At 43.9% G+C, this 16,252-nt stretch overlaps 1 pseudogene; it reads left to right on the top strand.

Moving 5' to 3' along the window:
- The window catches only part of LOC124040842, an 86,564-nt pseudogene that overhangs the window by 55,037 nt on the left and 15,275 nt on the right, over positions 1-16,252 (top strand).

The raw sequence follows: 16,252 nt of genomic DNA, 5'->3' as shown, positions 1-16,252 counted from the left end.
TATGGAGCTGTGAGGGGAACGGCACCTCAGTACCTCCAGGCTCTGATCAGGCCCTACACCCAAACAAGGGCACTGCGTTCATCCACCTCTGGCCTGCTCGCCTCCCTACCACTGAGGAAGTACAGTTCCCGCTCAGCCCAGTCAAAACTGTTCGCTGCTCTGGCCCCCCAATGGTGGAACAAACTCCCTCACGACGCGACAGAATACCTAGGATAGGATAAGTAATCCTTCTCACCCCCCCCCCTTTAAGATTTAGATGCACTATTGTAAAGTGACTGTTCCACTGGATGTCATAAGGTGAATGCACCAATTTGTAAGTCGCTCTGGATAAGAGCGTCTGCTAAATGACTTAAATGTTAAATGTAAATGTAGGTAAGAAGTCCACTTTAATAAATCTTAGCTTATTATTTGCCTTAATGCCCAGATATTTATTTGCAGGAACCCGCTCGATGGGTTAACCATCCAATGAGTAAATATGGAGCCCATCTGATTTTTTTCCCCCTGTGTGAATTAGAGAACAACATACACTGCTCAAAAAAATAAAGGGAACACTAAAATAACACATCCTAGATCTGAATGAATGAAATATTTTTATTAAATACTTTTTTCTTTACATAGTTGAATGTGCAGACAACAAAATCACACAAAATTTTTCAATGGAAATCAAATTTATCAACCCATGAAGGTCTGGATTTGGAGTCACATTCAAAATTAAAGTGGAAAACCACACCACAGGCTGATCCAACTTTGATGTAATGTCCTTAAAACAAGTCAAAATGAGGCTCAGTAGTGTGTAGGCCTCCACGTGCCTGTATGACCTCCCTACAACGCCTGGGCATGCTCTTGATGAGGTGGCGGATGGTCCCCTGAGGGATCTCCTCCCAGACCTGGACTAAAGCATCCGCCAACTCCTGGACAGTCTGTGGTGCAATGGATGGTGGATGGAGCGAGACATGATGTCCCAGATGTGCTCAATTGGATTCAGGTCTGGGGAACGGACGGGCCAGTCCATAGCATCAATGCCTTCCTCTTGCAGGAACTGCTGACACACTCCAGCCACATGAGGTCTAGCATTGTCTTGCATTAGGAGGAACCCAGGGCCAAGTGCACCAGCATATGGTCTCACAAGAGGTCTGGGGATCTCATCTCGGTACCTAATGGCAGTCAGGCTACCTTTGGCGAGCACATGGAGGGCTGTGCAACCCCCAAAGAAATGCCACCCCACACCATGACTGACCCACCTCTAAACCGGTCATGCTGGAGGATGTTGCAGGCAACAGAACATTCTCCACGGCGTCTGCAGACTCTGTCACATCGGTCACATGTGCTCAGTGTGAACCTGCTTTCATCTCTGAAGAGCACAGGGCGCCAGTGGCAAATTTGCCAATCTTGGTGTTCTCTGGCAAATGCCAAACGTCCTGCACTGTGTTGGGCTGTAAGCACAAGCCCCACCTGTGGACATCGGGCCCTCATTACCATCCTCATGGAGTCTGTTTCTGACCGTTTGAGCAGACACATGCACATTTGTGGCCTGCTGGAGGGCTCCGGCAGTGCTCCTCCTGCTACTCCTTGCACAAAGGCGGAGGTAGCGGTCCTGCTGCTGGGTTGTTGCCCTCCTACGGCCTCCTCCACGTCTCCTGATGTACTGGCCTATCTCCTGGTAGCGCCTCCATGCTCTGGACGCTACGCTGACAGACACAGCAAACCTTCTTGTCACAGCTCGCATTGCTGTGCCATCCTGGATGAGCTGCACTACCTGAGCCATTTGTGTGGGTTGTAGACTCCGTCTCATGCTACCACTAGAGTGAAAGCACCGCCAGCATTCAAAACCACTCCTTTATTGGGGGTGTCTTGCTAATTGCCTGTAATTTCCACCTGTTGTCTATTCCATTTGCACAACAGCATGTGAAATTTATTGTCAATCAGTGTTGCTTTCTAAGTGGACAGTTTGATTTCACAGAAGTGTGATTGACTTGGAGTTACATTGTGTTGTTTAAGTGTTCCCTTTATTTTTTTGAGCAGTGTATATTCAGTTTTGTCTGCATTAAGTACCATCCTTACACACACTTGCGTCTCATCATCAATTTATATTGCACTCTTTTGTTATCAGTAATCAGGTACAGTGGCGAGAACAAGTATTTGATACACTGACGATTTTGCAGGTTTTCCTACGTACAAAATATGTAGAGGTCTGTAATTTGTATCATAGGTACACTTCAACTGTGAGAGACGGAATCTAAAACAAAAATCCAGAAAATCACATTGTATGATTTTTAAGTAATTAATTTGTATTTTATTGCATGACATTAGTATTTGATCACCTACCAACCAGTAAGAATTCCGGCTCTCACAGACCTGTTAGTTTTTATTTAAGAGGCCCTCCTGTTCTCCACTCATTACCTGTATTAACTGCACCTGTTTGAACTCGTTACCTGTAAAAAATATACCTGTCCACACACTCAATCAAACAGACTCCAACCTCTCCACAATAGCTAAGACCAGAGAGCTGTATAAGGACATCAGGGTTAAATTGTAGACCTGCACAAGGCTGGGATGGGCTACAGGACAATAGGCAAGCAGCTTGGTGAGAAGGCAACAACTGTTGGCACAATTATTAGAAAATGGAAGAAGTTCAAGATGATGGTCAATCACCCTTGGTCTGGGGCTCCATGCAAGATCTCACCTCGTGAGAGCATCAATGATCATGAGGAAGGTGAGTGATCAGCCCAGAACTACACGGCAGTACCTGGTCAATGACCTGAAGAGAGCTGGGACCACAGTCTCAAAGACAACCATTCATAACACACTACGCCGTCATGGATTAAAATCCTTGAAATCCATGGATTAAGGTCCCCCTGCTCAAACCAGCACATGTCCAGGCCCGTTTGCCAATGACCATCTGGATGATTCAGAGGAGGAATGGGAGAAGGTCATGTGGTCTGATGAGACAAAAATAGAGCTTTTTGGTCTAAACTCCACTCGCCATGTTTGGAGGAAGAAGAAGGATGAATACAACCCCAAGAACACCATCCCAACCGTGAAGCATGGAGGTGGAAACATCATTCTTTGGGGATGCTTTTCTGCAAAGGGGACAGGACGACTGCACCGTATTGAGGGGAGGATGGATGGGGCCATGTATTGCGAGATCTTGGCCAACAACCTCCTTCCCTCAATAAGAGCATTGAAGATGGGTCGTGGCTGGGTCTTCCAGCATGACAACGACCCGAAACACACAGCCAGGGCAACTAAGGAGTGGTTCCGTAAGAAGCATCTCAAGGTCCTGGAGTGGCCTAGCCAGTCTCCAGACCTGAAGCCAATAGGACATCTTTGGAGGGAGCTTAAAGTCCATATTGCCCAGTGACAGCCCCAAAACCTGGATGATCTGGAGAAGGTCTGTATGGAGGAGTGTGCCAAAATTCCTGCTGCAGTGTGTGCAAACCTGGTCAAGAACTACAGGAAATGTATGATCTCTGTAATTGCAAACAAAGGTTTCTGTACCAAATATTAAGTTCTGCTTGTCCGATGTATCAAATACTTATGTCATGCAATAAAATGCAAATTAAATACTTAAAAATCATACAATATGATTTTCTGGATTTTTGTTTTAGATTCCGTCTCTCACAGTTGAAGTGTACCTATGATAACAATTACAGACCTCTACATGCTTTGTAAGTAGGAAAACCTACAAAATCGGCAGTGTATCAAATACTTGTTCTCCCCACTGTAGTATTGTTTATGTTTCTATGTAAGATGCTTGTCTTGTACACTGTACATGCTTCCTGACTCCCTGTGTCTATGTTACAGTAACAAAATCAGATTGCAGCTCTAACGTAGCTTGGTCAATAGTCGTACAATGGCATACATAACCTTATCGTCTGCATACGTATGAATATTACATGATTGAATACATAAACCAATATTATTTATATAAATAGTAATGAGAATAGGTCACAAAATCAACCCCTGTGGTACACCTTTTGTAATATCGAGGGAAGTGGACTTGACACTGTAACCCACCCAGATGCATGGCTCCAGCCGCAGGATTACACAGGAACCTAACACCGCTCCTCTGGACCATACCCCTTCCAGTCCACCAGGTACTGGAGCCGACCCCCATGACGTTGGGAATCCAGGAGTGATCTGACGGCATAGGCGGTGAGATCCGGTAGTTAGTGGGGAGTTGTAATCTGCAAATGACCTCGTTGACCCTCTGGAGGACCTTGAATGGCCCCACAAACTGGGGACTCAGCTTCTTAAAGGGCTTCTTAAAGGTTCCTGGTGGAGAGCCAGACGTGATCACCAGGATGGAACACGGGATATCCCTGCTCTTTCTGACGGTGGACGATGCGCTGGATTCTCATGTGGGCATTTTCCATACCTCCTCTACACACTTGAACCACTTGTCCACCGCGGAAGCTTCGTTCTGGCTCAGGTGGCAGGTGCGGGTTCCCTCTCCAGGGCCTGGCGAATGTCCACATCTATGCTCCAGAGCACGGGGCTATGACTCGAGAGGGCGGATTATTGAATCGTCGAGACGGGACAGGGTATCGGCTATGATGTATTTTGAACCTGGGCGATATGTCAGCGTGAAATCAAACCTGGTGAAGAAAAGGGCCCACCTGGCATGTCGCAGGTTCAGTCGCCTAACTATCCATATGTATTCCAGGTTCCGATGGTTGGTGAGGATGAGAAATGGGTCCTGGGTGCACTCCAGCCAGTGCCTCTAATGCCAACTTCAGCGCCAGGAGCTCCTGATCGCAAACATCATAGTTCCTCTCTGCAGGAGACAGTTTTTTTGAGTAATATGCACATGGATACAATTTCTGTGGATTACCTTGATGTTGGGACAGAACAGCCCCCACACCTACATCTGAAGCGTCCACATTGTCGTGTCTTTACTTACTATGCACAATTTATAGGAGTCTCCTAAAATCACATTCACTATCTTAACAAAAATACTTTCATAATGTTTCATATCTCATATTTACATTTACATTTACATTTAAGTCATTTAGCAGACGCTCTTATCCAGAGCGACCAACGTTAAGGATGGAAACTTGACAGGTAAAGGGGATATACTTTCCAAGTTACAGTATTTCCTTTTTAACCTTTTTAATGACATCACTAAATAAAAACCAATATGACATTAGTTTTCTATAGATAATTTCCGACCATTCCCCACATTCTTATGTTAGAAATATTGTTCCCATGTTTACTTTTTGAACGTGTTAAAGTTTCCGTGGGAAAAGCCTGTTAATAACAAAGACATGCCTTTGGTGCATACTGGAGGGGAAGAGTGAAAGTCTTCTTTTCCTGTAATTTACAACAGGGTGTGAACTGTCAACCCCCCAGCAGCCCCCCCCCCCTCTGTGGGTGAGGGAGGGCCTGGTTACTGTCATCCACCGCCAAACTGATCTGACCAATTCTGATCCTCACAGGACAGTAATGATAACCTCCACCACAAAGGGCACCGCAGGATCTGGATGTTTACGAAACGGAGCAGAGGTGAAGCGACCCTTCAGTAGGCAGAATGCATGTCAGATGCAGAATTTCATCCACAACTTCCAGGGACCACCCTTGAGGAGAGAACTTAGAGGAGAGGCGATCAAGCTACAGTTCTTAATGAATTGACGGTAGAAGTTGGCAAAAACCGTTGGAACCCCTTTATGGTGGTTGGGACTGGCCATGACCTGACATCATCCACCTTCCTCTCATCCATCATGACACCCGTCGGGCCAATCTGGTAACCCAAAAAGGAGACCTCCTCCTGATGCAATTGGCACTTCGCCGCTTTAACGTACAGGTAGTTGGCCAGGAGGCGTTCCAGGACTACTCGAACATGAGCGATGTGCTCTTCCAAGGATTCTGAGTAAACCCGGATGTCATCAATATACACAGCCATCTGGCATCCAAGCATGTCCCAGAACACCTCTTTGAATGCCTGGAACAATGACAGAGTATTGGCTAATCGGGGGTGGGGGCTCCCATCTGATGAGTGAAATAGAGGGAGCACTGGAGTAGGAAGCCATGGCATCTCAATGGAAGTCCCGTCATATTTGTCTGGGAGGGACAATCAGGCATCGCTGACCAGGACGGACTGCTGTATGGGCCGGGGTACTGGCTCGACTTATAGAAGAGAATCCTCCTCTTTTTGGAGGTCACACCCATTGAGTAATGTTGACTCGTTGAAGAACAAAGATTTGACCACTTTCCAGAACTTGGCTGGCTTACCAACACTCCCCGATACACAATTCAAGAAATATGTTGATTTTGCTTTTCTAACCGGAGATAGACATTTATTTCTCAAATGTCTGAAAGGCTGCCAATCAGACATAGAATCAGTCAGTCTAGCCTTAGCCCAAGCTAAATGTCTTTCCTGTCATTTCTCAGACAGTTCATGTGTGAACCTTAGTCTTTTGTATGGCACATGTTTATCTGCAACAGAGTTAAACAAGGAAATCAAATAATGAAGGGCCTTATCCACCAGTCACTCAAACCCATTTTGCTCATTAAAATTCCTATAATTTATCTTTGCAATAGTGTGTGAGCGAGATTTAGGTAGCTTAGCGTCTTTTATGCAGGCAGTACAAATGTATTTCATCCTATCAGATACTGGCATCAACCAATCCTGATTAAGGTCACCCACTATATCACCTACTATTAGACAGCAGGTCAGACAATTTGCTAAGAGCACATAAGGTGGCTGAAGGAGGGTGATAGATTCCCACTAGCGTCAGATGGACATTATTACCAAGGCCCACATTTAAGACTAGACATTCACATTGCTTAGGTAGAGAGGCAGTAATGGATACATAAACATTTAAGTTGCTCTTTATTTATATGGCAACACCCCCTCCTCTGTCAACTCTGTCAGATGTAAAAACATTATAACCAGTCAGAGACACATCAGCCAAGATTCAGTTATAACCAGTCAGAGACACATCAGCCAATATCCAGTTATAACCAGTCAGAGACACATCAGCCAAGATTCAGTTATAACCAGAATGTATGCGTTGGTTTGAGAAGCCAGAGTTACAATAAGATACATTTTTTATAAACTTCTTCTAAATCAAACTTTCAGATCAGATGGAGTTTCTAATACGAACATGCCATGTTAAGTAGGTAACCCCTTATTAAAAAGAGCATGGAGGCTTGAATTGGAATGGGTACAAGATTGTCTAGAACTGAACCATTACGCCTATGCGATGAACAAGGAAATGGATTAAAACAAGACTCATCCTGTTGTGGGTAAAGGGCTGACATCCCATCATTTTTGGAGCACCTCTTCAATATTAGCACTCAGCATTCTAGCTCCTTCCTGTTCGGGTGCGAGCTGTCCCTTTTAAGAGCTGAGGTTGTTCCCAAAATAAGTTGAAATTGGTAATAACATCCAACTCTCTTTCAGGGCAGTTTTGACTTAATCCAAGATTCCACTGAAAATTGCCGGGAGAATGATCAATTCGTGTGTAGGAATAGAGCCAGAAAGGAACATCTGCTTGCCGGTAGCCAATAACTTGTTCTTCAGGTATTCTAAATCCTGTCTCAACCCCCCCCCCCGGTCTAGGATGACCATAAGCTCCAAGTAATGTCACGCACCGTGACTCCAGTAATGCCTCGGCAACCACTACATCCTGGACAATGGATCTCCCGACTGTAGCTACCTTGAGGAGCCAGGGACCCTGTATGGCTGATGTACGACAGAGGCAGGGGTCCTGTGGGACTTGGTCTGTGGGTTGCTCCAGGGGATAGCCGGCTCAGTAACCCAGGACCAAAGGCTGAGTGGGAAGGATGTGGGGGGCGCAGTGGGTTCTCGTCGGAGGCCCCCGGAGAAGTCAGGGGGCTCAGAGACTAGATGGGAGAGGGACAATGCGTTGGAGCAAAATGCAGTAGATCTCTGGTTCTCCTCAGTAGAATGTGTTAATACTGGAAAGTGGTTCAAGGTAGTATCTTCAGTAGCTACTGCAGAAGAGCCCAGTCTCGTAGAGCAGTGATTCCCAAACGTTTTATAGTCTCATACCCCTTCAAACCTCCAGCTACATACCCCCTGTAGCACCAGGGTCAGCATACCCCCTCTAGCACCTGGGTCAGCATACCCTCGCCCTCTAGCACCAGGGTCAGCATACCCCCTCTAGCACCTGGGTCAGCATACCCTCGCCCTCTAGCACCAGGGTCAGCATACCCCCTCTAGCACCTGGGTCAGCATACCCTCGCCCTCTAGCACCAGGGTCAGCATACCCCCTCTAGCACCTGGGTCAGCATACCCTCGCCCTCTAGCACCAGGGTCAGCATACCCCCTCTAGCACCAGGGTCAGCATACCCCCTCTAGCACCAGGGTCAGCATACCCTCGCCCTCTAGCACCAGGGTCAGCACACTCTCAAATGTTTTTTTTTACATCATTGTAAGCCTGCCACACACACACTATGCGATACATTTATTAAACATGAGAATGAGTGTGAGTTTTTATGTATTTTTTTATTTATTTTAATTTTACCCCTTTTTCTCCCCAATTTTGTGGTATCCAATTGTTGTAGTAGCTACTATCTTGTCTCATCGCTACAACTCCCGTACGGGCTCGGGAGAGACGAAGGTTGAAAGTCATGCGTCCTCCGATACACAACCCAACCAAGCCGCACTGCTTCTTAACACAGTGTGCATCCAACCCGGAAGCCAGCCGCACCAATGCGCCAGAGGAAACACCGTGCACCTAGCCACCTTGGCTAGCGCACATTGCGCCCAGCCCGCCACAGGAGTCGCTGGTGCGCGATGAGACAAGGACACCCCTACCGACCAAGCCCTCCCTAACCCGGGCGACGCTAGGCCAATGCATATGACACTGGTCTTGCCTTCTGGAAAATGGGCTGAGCGTCAGGGCGTGCCCTGGTCTTTGTTATGAAATCTTTGATGAAATGTGCCCCTTCTAAAAATACCACCTAGTGGCACTGTAGTAAAGCTTTGACTGCCTCTCGTAGATTTTGTCCAAAAACACAATTAGCTGACAACTGTCTCAAAGCCACTGCACAATCAGACTTCCTTCTGATTACATTTCTAAAACAGAATTGCTCCCCAATCACCAGAGGTTTTGGTTTGTTCCCAAACCAAAAGTTTCAAGTTTCAGTTTGTCCATACTGCAATGTATTTGGTGTACCAGGTGTGATCAGACTCTTTAATAGTCCATAGATTTCCGCATCGATCACACAAAGAAACACACTGACCTTCTTGTTGTCTTTAATGTCATTTGGAAATGTCCATTGCTCCAAACACTCAAGATAACTTTCAAAATCCTCCCGCGATTCTTTATACTCGTTCACTCGTCAGACTTGCATAGTAGCCATTTCTCCATTGCTACTGTTATCTTGGCGAATATCCTCGGCAGGTACCTCGGTCCATGAAATATCAGTTTCTTCTATATTGTCTTCCTGCCAGATGCTCACCTGCTCCATTTACAATCCACATGTTTGTTATTTTGAATCCATCGTCACCATTTTTGTTGTGCTTTTAATTTTTATCACCTAATAATAACCAGACAGGCGAGAGGAGCTCAGTTGGGAAACTTTACTAATCCTAAACATGGTAGTACAACACAGGGGCATGTTTGAGGCCGCAAGTTCTATCAACGTATCAAAGTTAAGAGGTCACAGGATTAACCAATCAGGTAAATGATCATTCTATCTAGGCAGATTACCATGTTAGTAGACCAATCTATTACAGTCAACATATGAAGTCTAAAGAATATGGTTTTGTTTTCATGATTAAATGCTGTTCAAATGTCCTATGAATTAAATTAAATTGACATGTGTCTCTCTGTTACAGTACCTGCAATTCAGTTCTCAAATGCGAATTGCCATTAAATCTGGAGAGAAACATAAAGGGGTTGGGGTGGCAATCTCTCCAATCTGTTTTAATTTTCATGCTGAGAATGTTGTGGTAATATTAGGTCAAACTTAAATATAACATTTTCCAAATGTTCTTGAAATTTTGCGTGAACATCAATGGAATATGATGTTAAATCTAAAACAACTATGCTATGAGCATCATAAAAACTGACATTTCATTCTTATAACATTAAGGTAATGTCTTGTGCAACTTAACTTAAGCAATGTCATCACAACTGATCATATTTTGTAATATACTCACACTGTTCCCATAACCTAATTATATGTTCTGGGAACATTTAAATAACTCAGAAAAACTGTTTTGTCAACATTCTGTCAACACCAAATTAATGTTTTGTGACCCTGGGAACATATCTCTTGTTACCACAACCTAATGAAACATTCTGGGAACCTTTAAAGAACATACAAAATGTGTTCTGGGAACGTTCTTGTAACATCGGGTAAATGTTCTTTTGCACCCTAAAAGAAACATTGTATAATCATCCGCACAACTGGACAGTTTTTATTTTTTGGGAACATATCTTTGTGATGTCCGCACAATGTTCTCACCAGACTGTTCCCATAACCTAATTAAACATTCTGGGAATCATTGAATAACAGATTCAATGTGTTATAGGAACGTTCTGGCAACATCGGGCGAATGTTTTATACGTTATGAGAACCTTTGCCATGACTTAACGAATGTTCTGGAAACTTTCACAGGACAAATCTTGGTTTGCTGCGAAAACATTACTGGTACAGTGTGTTAATACATTACCTGGAAACCTAATGAGAACTTTTCAGGAATGTTCTGTGGTGCTCTCACAGTCTCACTTCAGCTCTCACAGTCTCACGTCAGAATTAGACGTTCATCCATGTTTCTCAAACGTAACATTTTGAAGTTGTTGCAAACGTAACATTTTGAAGTGTTTAAGATTAAGTTCCGGCTTTAACTCTGAAAACTTAAGGCTCGGCATTCATTCCGAATGGTTAAGGTTTGAGATATTGTAGGCTTAAAACAAAAATCTCAAAAACAATTTTCTATCGATGCATTCGAACTTGCAACCTTTGGAATCAGAGGCAGATGCTTGAAGATAACAGTGCTTACTGTTGCCCCTAGTGGCCAGTTTCCACATCATCTCCCAATGTCCTCAGACATGGACGGACGTTGAATACTGACTTGTGTAACGGGTGACCTGGCTGAATGGAAACTGTGTTTTTTGAATAAATTATGGTTGAATATGGGGCATGTGATGTCATGGCCCCAGTTGCATTTGCAAACAAATACTTTTTATGTGCGAATTCCATGGCCTAATTTGTAGTCCTAAACATAGGGTGAACGTGAGCAATTGACAGTGAGCTGTGAGCAAAACACCCAGACCCGATGTTAAAATGGCTTCTTAAAATATTGAATTGTATTGAATCAAATTAATCAGATCCTATGATTTACCGCCCGTAGGTTGTGGTGTCACTAGTTTAAATTTAAATGCCTAGGCCTACTGCTTGCAAAATCACATTTTTCATATAGAAAATGAATGTTTCTTTGCAGGACAAGGATTGTCCTGATTATCAAGAATGCCTGAATGGCTTCACCTTGCTTTTATGGTTGGCTGATGCAAGTTTCACCATCCTATTATTTCAGATCTACAGGGGTGCAAATTTCACCATGGCACGGACCGTGGCGATATGTTGGCACATGACAATTATTAGAATGGTCAATTCTTGCATTCTATCCATGCTGGCTTTTGTAGGTTACCTGATACATGGAGCAGATAGGTGGGAGGGCAAACAGGCTGTGGCCAATTTATTAATGCACAATTTGCCTTAATCCTAGTAAAAATTCACTGTCTCAGGTCAGATAGGATCACCACTTTATTTTAAGAATGTGAAGTGTCAGAATAATAGTAGAGAGAAGGATTTATTTCTGTTTTTATTTCTTTCATTACATTCTCAGTGGGTCAGAAGTTTACATACACTCAATTAGTATTTGGTAGCATTGCCTTTAAATTGTATAACTTGGGTCAAATGTTTCGGGTAGCCTTCCACAAGCTTCCCATAATAAATTGGGTGAATTTTGGCCCATTCCTCCTGACAGAACTGATGTAACTGAGTCAGATTTGTAGGCCTCCTTGCTCGCACACGCTTTTTCAGTTCTGCCCACACATTTTGTATAGGATTGAGGTCAGGGCTTTGTGATGGCCACTCCAATACCTTGACTTTGATGTCCTTAAGCCATTTTGCCACAACTTTGGAAGTATGCTTGCGGTCATTGTCCATTTGAAGACCCATTTGTGACCAAGCATCCTGACTAATGTCTTGAGATGTTGCTTCAATATATCCACATCATTTCCTGCCTCATGATGCCATCTTTTTTGTGAAGTGCACCAGTCCCTCTTGCATCAAGCACCCCCACAACATGATGGTGCCACCCCCGTGCTTCACAGTTGGGATGGTGTTCTTTGGCTTGCAAGCCTCCCCTTTTTCCACCAAACATAACTATGGTCATTATGGCCAAACAGTTTTATTTTTATTTCATCAGACCAGAGGACATTTCTCCAAAAAGTACAATCTTTGTCTCCATGTGCAGTTGAAAACCGTAGTCTGGCTTTTTTATGGCGGTTTTGGAGCAGTGGCTTCTTCCTTGCTGAGCGGCCTTTCAGGTTATGTCGATATAGGACTCGTTTTTCTGTGGATATAGATACTTTTTTACCTGTTTCCTCCAGCATCTTCACAAGGTCCTTTGCTGTTGTTCTGGGATTGATCTGCACTTTTCGCACCACTTTTCCCATTATCTCTAGGAGACAGAACGTGTCTTCTTCCTGAGCTGCATCGTCCCATGGTGTAAATACTTGTGTACTATTATTTGTACAGATGAACATGGTACCTTCAGGCATTTGGAAATTGCTCCCAAGGATGAACCAGGCTTGTGGAGGTCTACACATTTTTTTCAGAGGTCTTGGCTGATTTCTTTGGATTTTCCCATGATGTCAAGCAAAGAGTCAGTTAGTTTGAAGGTAGGAAATACATCCACAGGTACACCTCCAATTGACTCAAATGATGTCATTTAGCCTATCAGAAGCTTCTAACGCCATGACATTATTTTCTGGAATTTTCCGAGCTGTTTAAAGGCACAGTCAACATAGTGTATGTAAACTTCTGACCCACTGGAATTGTGATACAGTGAATTATATAAGTTAAATAATATTTTTGTTAACAATTGTTGGAAAAAAGACTTGTGTCATGCACAAAGTAGATGTCCTAACCGACTTGCCAAAACGATAGTTTGTTAACAAGAAATGTGTGGAGTGATTGAAAAACAAGTTTTAATTACTTCAACCTAAGTGTATGTAAACTTCTGACTTCAACTGTATATTTTTAAAATGCCATGGAAGCCCAGGCCCGGTGACGCCGCTGTGCACACACCCAAACATATACGCACGCACGCTTCCTCTCCTCTCTGACTCTCCAATCATTTCTCATCCTTTATTGTCTCTCTCTGCAGGGGGAGTGTCGTAACTTCATCAAGGTGTTATTGAGCCAACATGGAGAACTGTTTGTGTGTGGAACCAACGCCTTCAACCCTCTATGTGCGAACTACACTGTGAGTATCTGTCTATTCAATTCAATTGATTGATGCTTTATTGGCATGTGTGTGCGTGTTAATACAGTACATATGTACAATTGTGTGTGTTGCAGAGGGACACTCTGGAGATGGTAGGAGAGACGGTCAGTGGGATGGCTCGATGCCCTTATGATCCCAGACACGCTAACGTGGCTCTTTTTGCAGGTACAGGAGTTTCTCGCTTTCTTTTTTTACTTTCACTCTCTTTCAATATATTGGAAAGTAATGACGTAGCACTTTTCACTGGGTCTGTAAAATGTCCAGGGGAAAGCATTCATATGACGAATCAGTCTCGAGACTAGAGCTGTGCGAAGGGACTTGACTAACCTTGTGTTCATGATCAATACAGTGCAAGTTTTCCTTGTTCTCTCTCACTCTCTGTGTCTTTCTGTCTCTATCTCTCTCAGAGGGCAGTCTCTTCACTGGTACTGTAACAGACTTTCTGGCGATTGATGCTGTGATCTATCGTAGCCTAGGCGACAGCCCTGCTCTCCGCACCGTCAAACACGACTCCAAGTGGTTTAGAGGTACACTGAAATGACGTACTTGCATGTGAGTGAATGGGTCAAACACATCTCCGCTGGTGAGGAATGATATTTCCTTAGATCACATAAACACTGCGGGATAACCCAAACACTCTAAAGTGGTCTCCATTCCTACCTAAATCCTTGTATCCTAAGAGTGGATAGATAAAAGCGATAGGCTAGCTTAGTGCCTGGTTAGATTCATTGCTTTCATCCAGTCCTGTCAAATCAGAGAGGACCAGACCAACAGATCAAGGACATGAAATCCCATCAGACTAAAACAGAGTGTGTAGCCTTGGAGGTCAGAGACAGAAATGAGTAAATAACTGCTCTGTGCTTGTCACTGATGATAAATTAAACAGGACATTAATTATTAATGGCTGACCCCACTGAAGTGCCATATGTTGTTACAGAGGGGTGTCAGATTAGGTATTGGCAATAAATATACAGCTGTGCGTGGTGGATGGGGATGTATGCGTGCATGCATGTAACGGCGGAGGGGGGATGTATGCGTGTGTGTAATGGCATTTCTCTACTCTTTCTCAGAGCCCTTCTTCGTGAGCGCAGTCGAGTGGGGGCCTCATATTTACTTCTTCTTCAGGGAAATGGCCATGGAGTTCCATCACCTGGAGAAGGTACACAGTAAACACAAACACACATAAATTCACAACTATGCGCACACAAACACATGCACGCACACACACAGAAATGGCAATTTGTACATCCCATTTTGTTTATATTGTTTATACTGTTTATGTGTGTGTGTGTGTGTGTGTGTGTGTGTGTGTGTGTGTGTGTGTGTGTGTGTGTGTGTGTGTGTGTGTGTGTGTGTGTGTGTGTGTGTGTGTGTGTGTGTGTGTGTGTGTGTGTGTGTGTGTGTGTGTGTGTGTGTGTGTGTACAGGTGATGGTGTCTCGTGTGGCGAGGGTGTGTAAGGGGGACCAGGGTGGGTCTCAGAGGGTGTTGGAAAAACAGTGGACATCGTTCCTGAAGGCCAGACTGAACTGCTCTGTCCCAGGAGACTCCCACTTCTACTTCAACCTGCTCCACGCCACCAGCCCCATACTCAACATGAACGGCAGGGACGTCATACTGGGACTGTTCTCTACACCGCCCAACAGGTACATGCACACATACTTGCCTGGTTAAATAAAATAAAAAAGAATGCGCGTATGGACATGGATCTTTCTATAAATAATGGGTCCAATCTGTGACATTGGGATCATAATGTTAATTGCGACTCGGGGGCGATATTTTAATTTTTGGATGAAAAACGTTCTCGTTTTAAACAAGATATTTTGTCAAGAAAAGATTCTTGACTATGCATATAATTGACAGCTTTGGATAGAAAACACTCTGACGTTTCCAAAACTGCAAAGATATTGTCTGTGAGTGCAACAGAACTGATACAAAATCCAATCAGGAAGTGCCACATTTTTTGAAACCGCCTCATGCCAATGACTCCTTATATGGCTGTGAATGAGCTACGAATGAGCTTACGTTTTCTACGTACTCCCCAAGGTGTCTACAGCATTGTGACGTCTTTTTAAGCATTTCTGTTGAAGAATAGCCGTAAGGGACCATATTTAGCAAGTGGTCACATGGTGTCTCCCACAGAAGATCTTGCGTAAAATACTGAGGTAGCCATTTTTCCAATCGCTTCTTATGAGAAACCAATTGCCTCGACGGATATATTATCGAATATATATGTTAAAAACACCTTGAGGATTGATCCTAAACAACGTTTGCCATGTTTCTGTCGATATTATGGAGCTAATTCGGAAACAACTTTGGCGTTGTAGTGGTAGCATTTTCCGGTCGATTCCTCAGCCAAGCATGATGAACAAACAGGAGCTATTTCACCTACAAAAATAATATTTTTGGAAAATAGGAACATTTGCTATCTAACTGGGAGTCTCCTGAGTGCAAATATCCAAAGTTCTTCAAAGGTAAATGATTTAATTTGATTGCTTTTCTTATTTTCGTGAAAATGTTGCCTGCTGCCAGCAGAGCCTAGCATAGCATTATGCCATGATAAACTTACACAAATGCTTGTCGAGCGTTGTCTGTAACGCATATTTTGAAAATCTGAGATGACAGTGTGATTAACAAAAGGCTTGTGTTTCAACATATTTCATTTTCATGAATAGGAAAAGTTTCTAGGGGTATTTATGTCCGCTGCGTTATGCTAATTCGTTTGAGGCTATGATTACGCTCCCGGATCCGGGATTGCT

Source organism: Oncorhynchus gorbuscha, linkage group LG08 (genome assembly GCF_021184085.1).
Source record: "Oncorhynchus gorbuscha isolate QuinsamMale2020 ecotype Even-year linkage group LG08, OgorEven_v1.0, whole genome shotgun sequence".
In the NCBI taxonomy this organism is placed as follows: domain Eukaryota; kingdom Metazoa; phylum Chordata; class Actinopteri; order Salmoniformes; family Salmonidae; genus Oncorhynchus; species Oncorhynchus gorbuscha.
Note: the sequence above shows the minus strand (reverse complement) of the source record. Positions and strands in the feature narration are given on the sequence as shown.